This window comes from Ambystoma mexicanum, chromosome 13 (genome assembly GCF_040938575.1).
Source record: "Ambystoma mexicanum isolate Mex_15411 chromosome 13, UKY_AmexF1_1, whole genome shotgun sequence".
Classification (NCBI taxonomy): Eukaryota; Metazoa; Chordata; class Amphibia; order Caudata; family Ambystomatidae; genus Ambystoma; species Ambystoma mexicanum.
Window position 1 is genome coordinate 555,500,170 of NC_090938.1, and position 17,648 is coordinate 555,517,817.

Sequence of the window (17,648 nt, forward strand, 5' to 3'; positions counted from 1 at the left end):
TCTCTCCTGCCGCTCCGGAGTGACCTCAGGGGGGATGCAGGGAAGCAACCGGTGTTGGATGCTCCCAAACTACCCCAGAATGCTCCCCAGGTCTATCGGCCGGGACGCGTAACTTCTTCCCGCCTAACTGCTCATTCATGACTGTTCAGACGGCAGGTTCAGTCGTTTTCAGGCAAATTCAGATTTAGCATCTGTTAAGGGCCCCCACATTTCTTATGTGTCGCGGGAGCGCGAGGGTGCATTTGAAAGTAAACCGGGCACTGTGGAATCAGTACCGATGTGCTGTTTCTCCTGCTCCTTTGCTTCAAACTGTTCCGTGCTCGGTGTCACTGCCATTTCTTGCCCCTGGGCTGTCGTCGCTCTACCGTGGACCACCGCCTATGCTTCCAGCTCCTCTGCAATTGAACAGTAGTCCGGGGGATGATTGACTGTTAGCGATGCATATAAGTTTCTCCACCAGCTCCGTTTTGATGGCCGATTCCCAGAGCTCTCCTTTGCTTCCCTCCTGCCTTGAGTCTGTACGCAGAGCCCGCTTCGTTGTTCACTTCTAGTCGTATTCCGTTGTTGGGCACTCCTGTCATGCTGCTCACCACTTTTGTGGATCTTGGAGGGTTGGAAGTAAATGTTTACTGCTATTTTAAGGTTGCTTTTTATTTTTCCCGCCCGGAAGGAGCTCGGGTGTATGCACCTTCACGGGGCGGTGGCCATCATGGAATTCGCATCCTTGCTTTTCAAGCTTTTCATCTCAGATATAGGAAAGGCTTTTGCCGCTAGACGTTGTTTTCCCCCAAAAGTTGATAACACACATGTTAACTATCTGCTTTACGCTGAAGATAAGGCACTGATGGACTTAACGCTAATAGGGCTGCAACGTCAGCTAACAGAATAGGACTTTTGGATGGGTTTTGAGCAATAATGCACAAGAATGTGTGGATAATTTTATCTATCTGGGTTTCTTTCTTTTTAAGATAAATATTGTGGTGGAATTATTTGGACATAAGTAGAGGCTACAGTTACTGGGTGTCCAGGCGGCATCCATCCATTAGAAACACGGATCTTATTCCCTTGTTCCAGTCAGGGAGTTTTATTGTAAGAAAGTGGCCCCGGTGATGACATTTGGGGCACAACTCTTTTGTCCAGTTTAATATGCCAGTGGTCTAAATTGGAAGGGTTCTTTTGGAGGAAGATCCTAAAGTTACCACAGGGCGTACCAGGCCCCGGCCTTGAGGTATGAGGTTGGGTTGCTTTCTCTTGAGATACTAGTAGTCTGAAGAACCTACATTTTTAAACAAAAATAACAAATGCAGAAGAAGGTTCGATTTGGTGGTTATTAAAACATGTGATGCATAAAAGATTATATGAGCCACTAAATAGATGGCACGATCAGTGTTTGCTATTGATGATTAGTAGCGTAAACTATGGGAAAGGGATTAGATCTCTACGATTGAGGCAGTGCAGAGTTCACATTCTTTTGTGGCCTTGCTGTTGGATGCAAGACCTACAGTGTGCTGCCCCATCATCTACAGATGTTTCCGAATGACTGTTGGTGGAGGCAATGTATACGCATGCGCTTCAACCTTTTTCTGACTAATGAACTAATTGGAGCAAGGGGAGGGGTGGAGCGTATGCAGACACTATGCATGTTTTGCAATACAGATGGTTAAGTGGAAACTATGTTCCATTTGATGTTGGAGTTCCCGAATTTAGTCTGTTACTGTAAAATGCATTTCACCGATTTGATAAAGGATTATAACCTTTTGGATGCAGGCACTGCCTGGCAATTTATTTTTATTGAATGGTCGAACAAATGGAGACCGGTCGCATTGCACTTTCTAAGATATTTTTTCCCCTGGGACGCTGACAGCAAGAGTGCTCAAAAGTGAAACATGAAATCTATGTGTTTTATTGATGTGAAATTAACTGAAATTAAATTCAATTTTAAGGGAATGCGGAAATATGCTTTTATGTGTTTTGCGTTTTGAAGTGAAATTAAATTAAATCAAACCAAATTTTATGGAATTGTGGAGTTTTAAGGAAATGTGGAAATATGGTCTTATGTTGCTGTGCTTTTCTTTTTAAGATGTTTTTATTGTTCTGGGTATTGTAAAGTGAAAAGTTCTTAATAAACTGTAACACTAAATACATTAAAAAATAAATATGTGAATAACAGAGCAGCTACATGCACTAAATATGCAATTAAAAGATTCAAATTTAACAAGGATCTGTAAAGGCTGGGACCAAGTCATTGGAACTAAACCATAGTTGTATGTACTTATTTAGGGACCGAAAAACGACATTTGTACTAGGTATATACATTTTAATATGACAAGAGCTGTATAATGAATGTTTTAATTAATTAATGATACATACAATATGCAGAAGTAGCTTTATCTGAAAATGCAGAAATCCTAAGTAAGATTTTATTCAAACCAATATCCCCATATCTGTAAAGTTGCCTGAAGAACCTCATAGCTACACAGCAACCTTTTAAATGGCAAAATAAATAATTAGAATCTGCAACTGCACACCGCCTCTTTCCTTCCCAGTAGACCAGCCCCCCCCCCCCATTATTGTAATTTTCCAGTCATGGAAAATGGCTAAGTCATGGATGTATTGATGATGCCCAACACTAAAGTGAGGTATTGCACCTTCTTCAACTCACAGATCAGAATTTATCTGCCAACCCTTAAAGAATGTCTGGCTCTCAGCCTCCCTTTCAGATTATTTAAAACAAAAAGCTCAGTCTCTTACCCAAGTAGCCAATCCTTGTCCAAAAAACTCCCAGATGCCACCTGATCACCAATTGATATTCACAGCCAAAGTATCTGAAATATTAGTAAACCATACCCAGCCATCCATGTAGAACAGCACACAATCTGCCACACCCCTGCCAATCTGACATCAGACAATACCAACCTGAATGCATCCACCATTCAGATCACGTATATCTTCAGGGCCAGCTGGGGAAAGATGATCCATCCATAAACATTCTCCAATACTTTGTAAGTAAGAATCCTATCTTCTATATATATAAAACACAAAATAAGTTAGTTTATTTGTTTATTCCTTATACAATTCCACTCTGTTCCACCAATCTGCACTACATTTTGCATAGTTACCCATGAGGACCCTCCGGATGTCACTGGCTACATTACATGTTCATACTGCACCTCGTTCCCCAGATTTTAGCCCTTGTACACATGACAGGTTGCCTGGAAGCAGCAAAACATCAATGTGGTTGTCATTTTAAGCATCTTGATCCGAGGAACAAAACTTGAAGGTCCCTATCAAAACCACATTTCAAGGCCCTCGGATGCAACGTTCCTGAGAGATTTGCACTGCAGAGGTCACAAAAGGTTCCAGTATGCAGCAGCACTCCAACTCTCGCCTCCCCTCAACGTCTGCTCCAGGTTATATAATCCAACCACACATGCCCATTCTCAGTACAGTTTACTTCAGAGTGCAAAGTACATCAAACGATAAGCAACGTGGAACAGGGACCTGCAGGATCATTGATTTAAAAAAAAATGAATGAGACTTTTATCATGTCTCTCTACAGAACCTGTGCAGAGTACAGGTACGTTTTGCTAGTAGTGCAAACCGAGCTGGGTAGCAACACAATGCAGTGCAAATAGAGATATGATATGATAGGTTATTTAAAACACGCTTAATACCCAGAGGTTTCTAAGCGCGACCCCGGATCAAACTTGTGTTACTCTGTGTCATCTTGCTTCAAAGGTGATCACTTTGCCCCTGGGCTATCCTCCTGAGGCACAATAATAGGGATATAATTAGACATTATTCTTGAATCCCTATGTAGTCAAATTGTGAACTCATGTTCATGACACCAAACATATTTTCCAATGGACACAGGATCAGAGAGTTCCTAAGAGTGGCAAATTGGTCAGTTTAGAAGTTACGCCTTTCTATTCTTCTATTTCCTATGAAGATGATGCGCGTGTGCCCAGATACAATCTATAGTGGGAATCAGCATCACACTTTCAGCATGTCCAATTTTTCATAACAACCCAGGGCCCAAGTTAATAGTACAAGCACCTTTCCACCCGTTACAGTCCCAGGTAGCTGGTTATTATTGCTGATAGCACCGAGGGTTGATGTCCCAGGGTGCTAATATTATATTATTATATGATATTGTCGCAGGGGGAGATGTGGTTGTTAGTAGAGAAGCCAGTCCAGACAGTGTGGAAGTTGGGATTGTGTGTAGGAGGGTCATAAATGAGGCAGAGAAAGGTGGGGTGTAGGTGTGATGGAGGCAAGCAAGTGAGAGAGAGTGGTTCAAAGGATGTGTGGGTGTGTGTGTGTGGGATTACTAAGTGTGAGTGTCTATAATATATATATTATTATAATTTATATATATATAAAACTTTGTTAAAGGGACGTTATGGTTAAGTTCCACTAAAAAAACTATGAAATTCAATGATAAAACGTTGTTAAAGGGACGTTATGGTTACAAGTAAAACCGAAAAACCTCAGAAATTCACCATTTATGGTAAGCTAAGCAACCATAACTCCCACCACCATCATGCACTTCTCAGGCTAACACCCAAGAGATAAAAGATGACCTCACTGATGACATCACTGATGAGATCACATATCTGGGCCACTTGTTTGTGTTCACTGACATATCTAGAATAGATGGTTTTGTTCACTGAAAGTCAGAATATAAAAATTCAAAAGGTGCTATATATCTAGATGTTAACCTTGTCGTATTTTCTTAAAGTACTTTCCTTAGGGTTTGGTCTCAGCTCATGGTGTGCATAAATAGGGCAATAAGCAGGCCTAAAAACAAACAATTAATTTGTATACATGAAGATAAACTTTAATGTTATTAAACATTTCTGAAGATGCTGTTTCTTTCTTCCTTACTTTAGTTTCCCTGTATGTGCCTCTGATTTGTATGCATTGTGGGTCTTCATATGCATTGTTTGTAAAAGCACAAGGTGTAGTAAGTCTTGAATTTTTTGCTAGTTATTACATGTTTAACATTACTCAAAACTCTGATAAGGAAGCATTAATTATTGTACTATCCAAAATTACAAGATTATAAATGTTGTACTTCTAGGGTGCATGCTGCACCCATTGCCTATGTTTATGTATGATTAGGTTCCTGTATTAATAACAACACTCAATACAATGTTGTTTAGATGAGTACATTCTTTATTAGATTAAGTAGTTCATGAAAGGTCTCTCAATCACCCCTGACATCTTGTTACCAACATTATGAAAGCAACCCCTTGTAGGGATTTTCCCTCAAAATTAATTTCACATGTGAAGTCATCAGTGATGTCATCAATGGCATTTGTGATGTCATCTTTGATGTCGTGGTGGCATGAGTTATGGTTTCTTAGCTTACCATAACTGGCGAATTTCTGAGGTTTTTCAGTTTTACTTGTAACAATAACATCCCTTTAACAATGTTTTTCATTGAATTTCATAGGTTTTTATTAGTGCAACGTAACCATAACGTCCCATTATCAAAGTTTTTTCAGTGAATTTCATGGGTTTTTACCAGTGCATGCTATTTTCCTACAACTTACTAATATCACACTTATCCAAATAAAGCAACATTTTTGTCCAATTTACAAAGTATCACCCTAAACCTCTGCCATTTCCCACCTCCTAGCATCAGTTTTAACACTTCTGAACACTTTTTGCAATGTTTTCCACTGCTTTTGCATCCTTGAACGTCTGACGTCATCGCGGGCATTCCGGACAGGGTCATGTGACCATGCGCTTGCGCGCGGCATGATGACGTGTCCGTGAACGCGTCCGCACTTCGCGTTTGGATCTGTGCTTCGAGGACAGTTCGAAACTGCATTTTCTACCAATCTAGAATCTTTAGATGTCAAAATGTACCCTTGCACAGCTCCTACACCTAAACTTACTCATTATCCATTAACAATCTAGTACAAAGCACACACTTGGAAGAATATTAGCAAAACTGCTATTTATCTTAAAAATGGTATCAGCTATTGCTATCCCTCCTCCACAAGAGCCACCACCACCACCAGCTGGAGGACCTACACAACTAAAAAAGCACAGTACTTCCAAAGACAATGAAGACGACCAAGAACATGAGGTAGTGGAGGTGCCTACCTCGAACACCCAGAGAGAATCATCGGTGTGGCAGTTCTTTACTACTGTTGGGAATGTACCAAAAGCTAAAGCTACCAAAGTGAAATGCACTGAGTGCAACTTTTGCACTAGGTCGCGTACTACCTGGACAGTACTCCTATGGGACCACCTCCATGCAATGCCACACCAAATTCAACCACCACAATGCTCTCAGAAAGGTTGTTCCTTTCTTAGCAAGTAGTAGGCTGTATTCCTCCACCTCATCTTCCCCAACCAATACAGTAACCACACAGGATACTTCTGTGTGACACACAATCCCACTAGCTACCTTGCAAGCAATATAAGAGGCTGTTGATCCATATCTTTCAAAGACAACAGTCCTCTGTATATACTGAAACACAACACTCTGCAGGGGGAAGAAATTTTGAAGTGCTATGGTAGCTGTAATTGAGGAGCATGAGAAACACTGTCTATACCATTGAAGTAACACACGTGCAACATCTTCCCCGGTCCACCTGCTCCTCCATATTAGTGCTTGGTGCCTCTTCCCGCATTTCCCTCCCAACTTACGTTCAAACATCTCCTGCAAAAAAAGTACATCAAACAACAAAAGGAAGGTTCCTCTAGGAACCACCTTTCAGTTAAAAAACAGAACTAAAAAAAAAGTCTTATAGACTCCATCGACTCTCCATTTCTCAGTAAAGTACATAGACTCAATAAGATTTTCCAACATTTCCATTAGCATTTTGTGCTATCCTAACGGGAATAATGTGGCCTTCATCCCCCGTTCCAGGTGGGCTGACGGTCAACATTAGAAGATCTCTTAAACTTTCTGATCCACCTTTAAGCATTCCGCCCAGGATGGGCTAACAATCAACATTTAAACAACATTTCGATAACATATTGCCATCTCTATAATACAAGAATACATTTCAAATAATTTTCAAATAAAATGTCAATGCTTAAAACCTTCAAGTCCAGTTCTTAGCATCCCACCAACTGGCATATCTATGAACTATATGACAATAAAGTGTCTATGTACAACATGTTTACAGATGCATGTGCAAATTGCAGATCCATAGAATCTTAACTAAACATTGTAAGAGAGATTGCAATTGTTTAAACGTTAGTCCACTTGGGCTAGATGGGGAGACCTGTGATAGCTAGGAATTCATGCACAATCATTCTAGGGCATGAGTAAATGTATTCCTAGGGGCTTGCCCATTTGGGCTGAATATTACCATGATTGTACATATGTAATATCTGAAAATGGAAAACTAGGCTTTTTGCTGCTGCAAGTTTTGAAGGCGGCAATAGGTATCAACTGTCAGAGCCGCAGCCGTGCAGGATGCACTGCATCGGTTTTATAATTAGAAAACAAAGATATTTTATCTTTTGGGCTATATACAAGGAATAAATTGTAACGCACTAACAGAAACAGAATTAAGAAATTGGTATATCAATAAAGATATAACGATGAATATATAGAGGGAAACTGAGCTGTTTTGAACTAAAAACATGGTGGCTTGGTTTAACCTTATTAAAGGACAATACTAATAGGTGACATGACCGGAGGCATTTTGTTTTCGGTTTCCTGTTTGACGAATTTAAAAACAGCCCGTTAGCCTTAGCCTGCAGAACTAGCCTCATGAAGTCCCCATGAAGGGATGGAATGCGTGGCATATAAACAGTGGCTTTGAAGCTGTATCACCAGTTCTGTAAGTCCATGCTGACTTTTATTGTTTTAATGACTATGTTTTACTAATAATAAAAGTTACGTTTTAGCACTATAATTGGGACCATGTGCTTGTGTTGTTTTGGCAGGATTTAGAAGCTTGTGCTAGATATGTAGTCACTCTCTTCCTTTAATGCGGCATTGTTTGCATGTATAGACGGTTTCCCTGAACCGGCACAAGCACCCACTTAAGTAGACTGAGCACCACTTAAGGGAATTTTGGATTGCAATAAATATATATATAAGAAATATATATAATTTCTTGAGCCTATTTGAAGGAATACCATGGGAATCTACTTATCTACTCATGACATTAGATGTAGTCTCCCTCTATACGTCAATTAAACATTCGGGTGGCCTCAAGACATGTGAATTTTTTTTGCATACTAGATCCATGAACTATCTCCAACATGGGCGTATGATACTCAAGATGATTACACTTTGTTTGACCAATAACTGCTTTCTTTTCAACAAGCAATCGGCACTACATTTGCCCCTTTGTATGCCAACCTGACTATGGGCTGGTGGGAGAAGTTTGTGGTGTGGCATCCCAGAAACAGCCAGTATACATCTAAAATTGCCTTATGGCTACGGTATATTGATGATTTGTTTGTTATTTGGAAAGGTACAAACTTGGAATGGTTGGACTTTGTTAAGATACTAAATACTAACAAACTAAATTTGCAATTCACTGAGAGCCACAGAAAGACTGCTATCACATTCTTGGATATTCTTGTTACAGTGGCTCAAGGGGAACTGACCACCAGTCTGTACAAGAAGCCAACCAGTTCCAATATACCACTCCATGCCAAGAGTAATCATCCCACGGCCCTGAAGTTGAGCATTCCATATGGCGAATTCTTTCGCATCCGTAGAAACTGTTTGAAGATCGACACCTTTGATAGCGAATGTGCCCTCACGGCCCAAAAGTTTAAATATCAGGGATACCCTAAAAAAATACTTGAGAGAGCCTTCTTGAAAGTCAGAGACAAAGAGCGATCTTTACTATTGGTAGCAGATACCCTTGAACTTAAAACTACAGACATGGGGAGACAAGTCTTATTTTGACCTACGGTAATGGAGCAAAGAATACACGTCAGGTTATGCAGAGAAACTGGCACATTCTCAAATCAGATGAACATTTAAGTAAAATTTTGGGAGACCGTATAAATATGACATTTCGTCAGTCTACTTCATTTAAAGACACTTTAGTACCAGGTTTCGTGAGACCTACAAACAATTCATTGTCAAGTAGTTGAATGAACACTAAACCGCCTGGCTTTCAAAAAGGTTCCAAATGCAAAGCCTGTACCTATGCTGTCAGTCCCACTTGTTATTTACCTCCTGTTTTGGGCAAGAATATTAAGATTACGTCAAGGATCACATGTGAAACTGAATTTGTGGTCTATGTGCTAAATTGCCCATGTGACAAGTGGTATGTGGGCAGAACCATAGGAAAACTGAAGTTGAGCGTGCTCCAATACATTAGGGCAATAAAAAATGTGGACCCCACCTACCCGATGGCTCCCCATTCAAAACAAAACATGGAGGTAAATTAAAGGGGTTCTCTTTCTTCGGTATCCACACAGTGCCCAAATCATCCAGAGGAGGAAACCAAGAGCTTTTGTTAAGGCAATTGGAGACCAAATCAATTTTGGACCTTGAGACTAAAAGACCCAGGGGTCATAACCTTGATGAGGAACTGTACACATTCTTGGGCACCTGAACACCTCTGCACACATTTCCTCTGAATTATGTGATCACGATTGTGACCCACATTTCATTACAATTCACTAAATGGAGTGCCACATATCTCTCCTCAAATTTTTACATGTTCTTGTATTTATGCATCTAATGATCAGGTTTTATTGATTTTTGAATCTTTCATTGATATGTATATATATATATATGGTTGCTTTTTATTGTATTTTCGGGGACTTTTTTCTTATTTTTAGCATGATGAAAGTTCTCATTTTTGGGTTTTAAGGTTGATATATTTCGATACGCTTTTATAACAGAGACTTTTGGACTTTGAAACTTTTTGCCCCTTCTTCTGTTTGAGATGGTTACCGATTATATTATTCATACTTAATGTTGTATGGAGACTGCACCCTTTCAGAATATTTTTCCTTGAAAAGCATTCTCTGTATATGGTTTATAAGGATATGTTGGACGTTTACAACTAAAGGGCATCAGCACTAGGCACTTTATTGTGGCAATATTGATATGCACGATGCACTTTAATATGAGCAATGTTTGCACGCACTGTGCACTTTATTATTGATAGGCTAATGTATGCATTCTTTGTCCTGTGAGTTTCATCCTTAGAGGACTACATTGCCTCTAGTATACCCATGTGAGATTATGGCATTCTTATTATAGTGTGATAGTATGGGTATTAATTAGTACTTTACATAGGACACAAACTATACTGGGCCTCATTACGACCCTGGCGGAAATCGCGGTGCTAAATGCACCGCGGAGCACGGCGGAAAGCTGCCGATAGCGCCATGGAGGTTGGCGGATTTTCCGCCCCATGCCGACCTTGGCGGGGCGGTAAATCCCCATTCCCCATTTTACCCTTCCCCATTCCCATTTTTGCCCCATAGGGTATAATGGGAGTGGGGAAGGCGTTAATTGCGCCACCGTAAAATACGGTGGCGTAATTAACAACAAGGTCCCGTAGCGCCATGGATTTCTCCGCCCGGAAAAACCAGGCGGAAAACGTTCCATGGTGCTACGGGAACTCGTATTAGGGCGGACGGGTCCGCCGCGAATAACGCTGGCGTAAACCCACTCCGCCAGGGTCGTAATGAGGCCCACAGTCTTTTATTGATGGCTTTGCATGCATGGACACAGAGCACTATGCATTTTACTGTTACTGCTTTTAGTAATCGTTGCTGCTTAGGCACTATGTACTTTGTTGTTATTGTCTTCAGTATTTATTGCTGCTTTGCATTTTTTGCACATTACAATGCTGCTTTGCTATTTTGCACTGTCCATGTCCGCTTTCTACTACAGATGATTTTACAATGTATTTTGGTAGCCTGTTCATACGTTGAAGAGGTAGTGGACTGTGGGATTATTCAGTCTAGCGCATGCCATATGGAGGAACAGCACTATGTCCCTTACGCACCACCAGTGCATACACCTGTGCCCTTCTCTCTTCCAGTTAGGGCACATAGCTGTGGCGACTTCGTCAAAGCGGCTCTCTTTGTCTAGCTAGCTATATCGCCTATTGAGGCTTTACGAGCACAGCAATAGAGGTCGGGTCTACCAAGCAGCGCACAGTTAATTGTACTTGGTTTAACAATTTATCTTTTTCTATCTACCTGTGCTTTTTATTTCGGTTTTATAGAATACAGGAGGTTGCTTTTTCCTCTATTTTGGTATGCGCCAGTCTGATATTATTTAACAACGTCATGATACTAATTTGGAGATAAGAATAATCATATCCATGTTATGCATTTGCTCTAGGCGGCTGTGTTATAGTTAAACCTGGCCTCCTTCGTATACTTAAAAACATGATGATCTGGGGTAAAGGCTACTCTATGTATTACCATAGAGATGCTTAGGTTTAAAAGCAAGTCCATCATCTGTGTTCACCCTACCTACGTGATCAAGCAGTTAGCATACCGCAAAATGCGTCATTTTTATCCAGGTTTCGTCTTCTCCGATGCGCATGCAATAATAAAGGTATTTGTGTGCTGCCTGGAAATGCTGTGATGTTCCCTTATTGCTGAGTGGACACTGTTATTTGCTTAGCTGCCCTCAGGAGCGCATTCCGCCAGATTCGCCTTTTCTTAAAGGTTTTTCTGTTCTTCAAATATATTTATATATATATATATATATATATATATATATATATATATATATATATATATATATATATATATATATTCAGTGAAAAACTTTGTTAAAGGGACGTTATGGTTAAGTTGCGCTACTAAAAACCGATGAAATTCAGTGAAAAAACGTTGTCAAAGGGACGTTATGGTTCCAAGTAAAACCGAAAAACCCTTGAAATTCGCCAGTTATGGTAAATTAAGCAACCATAACTCACGCCACCACCGTGCACTGCTAAGACTAACACCCAGGACATCAAAGATGACATCACAAATGTCATTGATGACATCACTGATGACATCACATGTGTATGTACTTTTCATGAAATATGTGTACAAGGGATTCTTATTATAATGTTGTGAAACAAGTGTCAAGGATCATTGCAATAAATATCATAACCTAATTAGTGCATTGAAGGATGCATTGATATAAATAGCATTCTATTATGGGGTTCTATCTAGTATACTAAGCTACTCATACAGAAACATAACATTGTGCTTTAACAAAGTTTTTTCACTGAATTTCATAAGTTTTTATTAGTGCAACTTAACCATAACGTCCCTGTAACATTTTCTTTTAATTAAATTTTAAAGGTTTTTATTAGTGCAACGTCACCATAACATCCTTTTCAATAGATGAAGACCGCTAACATCTTATGTCCTCAAAGTGGGAACGCCGGGTGGTAAAAAAAAAAAAAAGAAGATTTTCCTTCCTACTCCGGGACGCCACAGGCGTCCCGGTGTAGGAAGGAAAATCTTTTACCAAGATGGCCACCATGGAAAGGGAAGGCGGGGTGTATAAAGAGAACACAACAGGGCATGAGCAGGGGGCGGGGGGGAACAAGGGAGACACATGGGCATGAGCGGGAGGTGAGAGGGAACAGGGTACAAACGGGGCATGAGCAGAGTGTGGGGGGAAAAAGGAAGGAAACACGGGGCATGAGCGGGGGTGGGGGGAACACGAGAGAGACACGGGGCATGAGCAGCGGGTGGGGAGGAACATGAGGGAGACACGGGGTATGAGCGGGGGGTGGGGAGGAACACGAGGGAGACACGGGGCATGTGCGGGGGGATACAGGGCACAGACGGGACATGAGCGGGGGTCAGGGGGAAAGGAGAGAGACAAGGGGCATGAGCGGGGGGTGGGGGAACACGAGGGAGACACGGGGCATTAGCGGAGGAGTGGGGGGTAACACGAGGGAAACACGGGGCATGAGCAGGGGGTGGGGGAACACGAGGGAGACACGGGCATGAGCGGGGGTGGGGGCAACAGGAGACACATGGAGCAGGGGGTGGGGGCAACAGGAGACACACGGGGCTTGAGCGGGGGGTGAGGGGGTACATGATGGAGACAGGGCATGAGTGGGAGGTGGAGGGAACACGAGGGAGACGCGGGGCATGAGTGGGGGTTGGGGGGAACACGAGGGAGACACGGGGCATGAGCGTGGGTGGGAGCAACAGGAGACACACGGGGCATGAGCGGGGGGTGAGGGGGTACACGAGGGAGACACGGGGCATGAGCGGGGGGTGGGGGGAACACAAGGGAGATACGGGGCATGAGCAGGGGTGGGGGGACCAGCCCGCACACGGGGCATGAGTGAGGGTGGGGGGAACAGGGCACACACAGGGCATGAGCGGGGGTGGGGGAACAGGGCACACACACGGGGCATGAGCGGGGGGTGGGGGGAAACAGGGGAGACACACAGGGCATGAATGGGGGGTGGGTGGGGGGTAAGGGGAGAGACACACAGGGCATGAGTGGGGGGTGGGGGGAAAGGAGGGAGACAAGGGGCATGAGTGGGGGTGGGGCGGAAGGGGAGAGACACACGGGGCATGAGCGGGGGGTGGGGGGAAGGGGAGAGACACACGGGGCATGAGCGGGGGGGAAGGGGAGAGACACACGGGGCATGAGCGGAGGTGGGGGAAGGGGAGAGAGACACGGGGCATGAGCGGGGGTGGGGGGAAAGGAGGGAGACACGGGGCATGAGCGGGGGTTGGGGGGGAAGGGGAGAGAGACACGGGGCATGAGCGGGGGTGGGGAGGAAGGGGAGAGACACACAGGGCATGAGCGGGGGGTGGGGGGAAGGGGAGAGAGACACGGGGCATGAGCGGGGGTGGGGGGAAGGGGAGAGAGACATGGGGCATGAGCGGGGGTGGGGGGTAGGGGAGAGAGACACGGGGCATGAGCGGGGGGAGGGAGGAACAGGAGACAGACACAAAAGACTTACTGTGCAGGCGGCAGATCCCGCTCCTGCTGACAAAGCCTCTCATGCGAGGAACAAAGATGGCGGGCGTCTCTGAAGCCAGACGCACTGCACGCTTTCACTGCATCCAATGAGAGAGCACGTTAGATGTCCGCGGACATCACGCAAGCTGCCTGCCCAATCACCTTCCTGTCCGCGGAGCAAACAGGGAAGTGTGTCCGCGAAGCGAACACAGATATCACACATTTTTTTCACTTACATTTTTGTCATTTTTTTTAAAACTACTGGAAACTACTGGACGGATTTACACCTAATAAAGCAAAGCACGCTTTCGGGACCAAGCCGCCGCTCCTGCCGCTGGTGTAAATCTGTGCAGCAGTTTGGGCTGTAGGTGTGAGCAAAGTTTTTTCCCATTATGTCTATGGGAAAAAACAAAAGTTTTGGGACCCCCCCTATAACTTTCCCCCCCCTGCAAAGTTTGGTGAGGATTCGTCCAGGGGGAGCAAAGTTATAAGCCGCCCAAAAAGTGCTCTTCCTATGGAAACACCATATATATATATATATATATATATATATAGAGAGAGAGAGAGAGAGAGAGAGAGAGAGAGAGAGAGAGAGAGAGAGAGAGAGAGAGAATGCTTGACGAGAACAAGCACAATCCCTGTTTAGTGCAGCTGATAGGAACACTGCGCAGCCGGATATTGTGCAAAAAGAGAAAAATGAAATAAACTTGCTGAAAGAACTAGAAAAAAACAGAAAAAAGAAATCAGCAAGTGGTGGGAGGAACAGTCACTGCAGAACTATGTATATGTCTGAAGAGTTCCACGGGGTCTGCGAATATTAATTTCACCATTATTTGAGGTACAGGACCCAGAGATGCTTAAAGAATGAGGGGATTCAACGAATTTGTGTTCAGGATAATTTTTGAACATCTTAATTAAATATGCACGGATCGATAGGCAGAAAATACTGGCAAAAATGGAAGACATAAGTGGTTTACTTTCCCAAATAACACCAACTGAAAAAGGGAATAAAATCAGAGCCAGTGTTGAGGAAAGTCTTAAAACATATGAAGAAGACATTATATTGCGGAAACAAATGAAATTTCTCTGCAACAAAGAAGACTAATGCATTGTTTACGTATTCTGATGATATTGACATATGTTTTGTAATCATTCGTTTTGAAAGGTTGATTAAATTCAACCATATCAAATAAAAATTAAAAAAAAAAAATAATAAAAAAAAGAAGACTATGGGCCTCATCACGGGTTTGGCAGTAACCCTTAAATCCGGCGGTAGCGCTGTTACCGCTGGATCGAAGGGTCTGCCAAATCACGGCTTCAGCTGATTTCCCCCCAGCTCTTAACTGGGGTGAAATCTGCCGAAATTTCACGCTCTTACCGCCGGCGAGAAATCCGCTGGCGGTAAGAGCACGAAATTTCCCCATTGAGCCCAATGGGGAATGGGGCATTCCCCATTGAGCCCAATGGGGAATGGGGCATTCCTGAATGGGCTTAATGGGGAATGGGGATTTCCCGTTACCACTCCGTTCCATTTCCCGTTACCGCCCAACTCGTGATGAGGCCCTATGATAAGGGGTGAGTTTATACATTTGCCCGCCGATTCGACCATTTAAGAAAGAACGTATTAAGTCAAAATACACAAAAGAAATCCCAGACAACGCCCCCAGCCTCGAGCGAGATAGCCTCTAGTTCCGAGGTAGACTCTACTGCTAGTGAGAGTGACAACCAACTTAAAAAAAAATAAAAATGTTTTTTACGTTTTTTAGATGAAATGAGGATGTTGGGACTGGATGGACGCAACAACACCAAAAAGACTTCAGGAAGATGACGGGGAAGACCACAGGGACATGGAGGAAAAAGAAAACAAGGAGGGGACAAAGGAATAAGCAGCTCTAAACCGGATGGGAATACAAGAACTTGCTCTGGAAAGAAGAACACACAATGAGCCGTACGAATACAGATAATAGCAACACCAATTTATCTAAATATCAATTGTCTGAGGAGCAAATTAAAGTGCTTCAACATGGATTCAACTTTTGTCCCACAGCAAGCTATGATTATGCTGAAACAACGGTTGACTTTTACAAATATATGTGGAAAATAAGACTAAAGACATTTTTCACCATGTTTCCTCCAAAAGAGAAATTAAAATAGCAACCGCAAGGAAAGACAGCAGTACCCATCAAAGATTTAGAAGGGTTATTAGATTTGGCACAACTAGAATCAATGGAACAAGTCCAATGCAAATGACACTGAAATAACATTGGAAATGCTTGACATTGATACAGATTGGTCTATTGAAAGTGATCTGAAATCCAAATCAAAATGTAACCCTATGTTTCAACCGGGGGGACATTTGGAGGCATTTCAGGATCTGGTAATTGATGATCTCAAATGTATCATTTAAAGAAAAACAGATCCTGCAAGAATTACAAAATGTGAAGGACATAGTCATCAAAGCCTCAGACAAGGGGACAAATATGGTCATCCAAAATAGGGATGCCTGTATTAAGCAAGCTCATAGACAACTTAAAGACACTAGTTATTATGAGGAATTGGCTATTATTCGAACAGAGCAAATTTCAACAAAAGTAAAGTGTCTTCTTGATAAATGGTTGGACCAAGATATTCTCGGCAAAGATGACTGCAATTTCCTACTCAATAAATTCCCCACAACACCGACCATCTATTTCCTGCCAAAGGTGCATAAAAATCTCTTCCATACCCCCGGCAGGCCCATTGTTACACTAAATGGAGCAGCTCTAGAAAATATTTCTAAGTACATAGATCAGACTCTTCTACCCCTGGTGTTTACTCTACCCTCGTATCTATGTGATACAAAGGATTTTCTGAGCAAGATCAATGGAATTACATGGGAGAAGGATTATATGTTTGCTACACTAGATGTAGTTTCGCTGTATATGTCGATTGAACATTGTGATGGAAAGACAGCGCGCAAACATTATTTGGACAGCAGATCACTTAATTATCTTTGACATGGCCAAATGATTATGGAAATGATAGACCTATGCTTAACCAACAATGTCTTTCTGTTCAATAACAAATTCTATAATCAGTTGAGAGGTACATCCATAGGGACGAGTTTTGCTCCAGCTTATGCTAATTTCACAATGGGCTGGTGGGAAAAAACAACAGTATGTATTTAAACCCTCAGCAAATTCACTGATCAGGTGGTCCTATGGCTCAGATTCATTGATGACCTTTTTATTCTGTGGAATGGGAATGATAAAAATTGGCTCGACTTTGTAAAAATTCTAAATGTTAATAATCTGAAATTAAAGTTCACAGAAACACATAGTCAGGAGTCAATCATCTTTCTTGATGTTGTAGTAAAATCAGACAAACATTAAAGTATCACTGAACTTCATCAGAAACCAACTAGTTCCAATATGCCTTTATTAGTAAGCAGCAATCATCCGAATGCTCTGAAATGGAGTATCCCATATGGCGAGTTCGTGAGAATTCGACGGAATTGTTCAAACTTGGACTGTTTCGATAAAGAATGCGGATATACTGCAATGAACTTTAAAAAACAAAGATATCCGAAATCCATATTGGAAAGAGCGTACCTTAAAGCTCGGAATTTGAATTTAACAGAGTTACTTCTAACTAATCAAACTCCAGAAGAAACGGATAAAGAAAATGCTGTTCGACTAATCCTAACATATGGCACACACTCAAGCGCCATACGGAAGATACTCCAGTGACATTGGAATGTGTTACG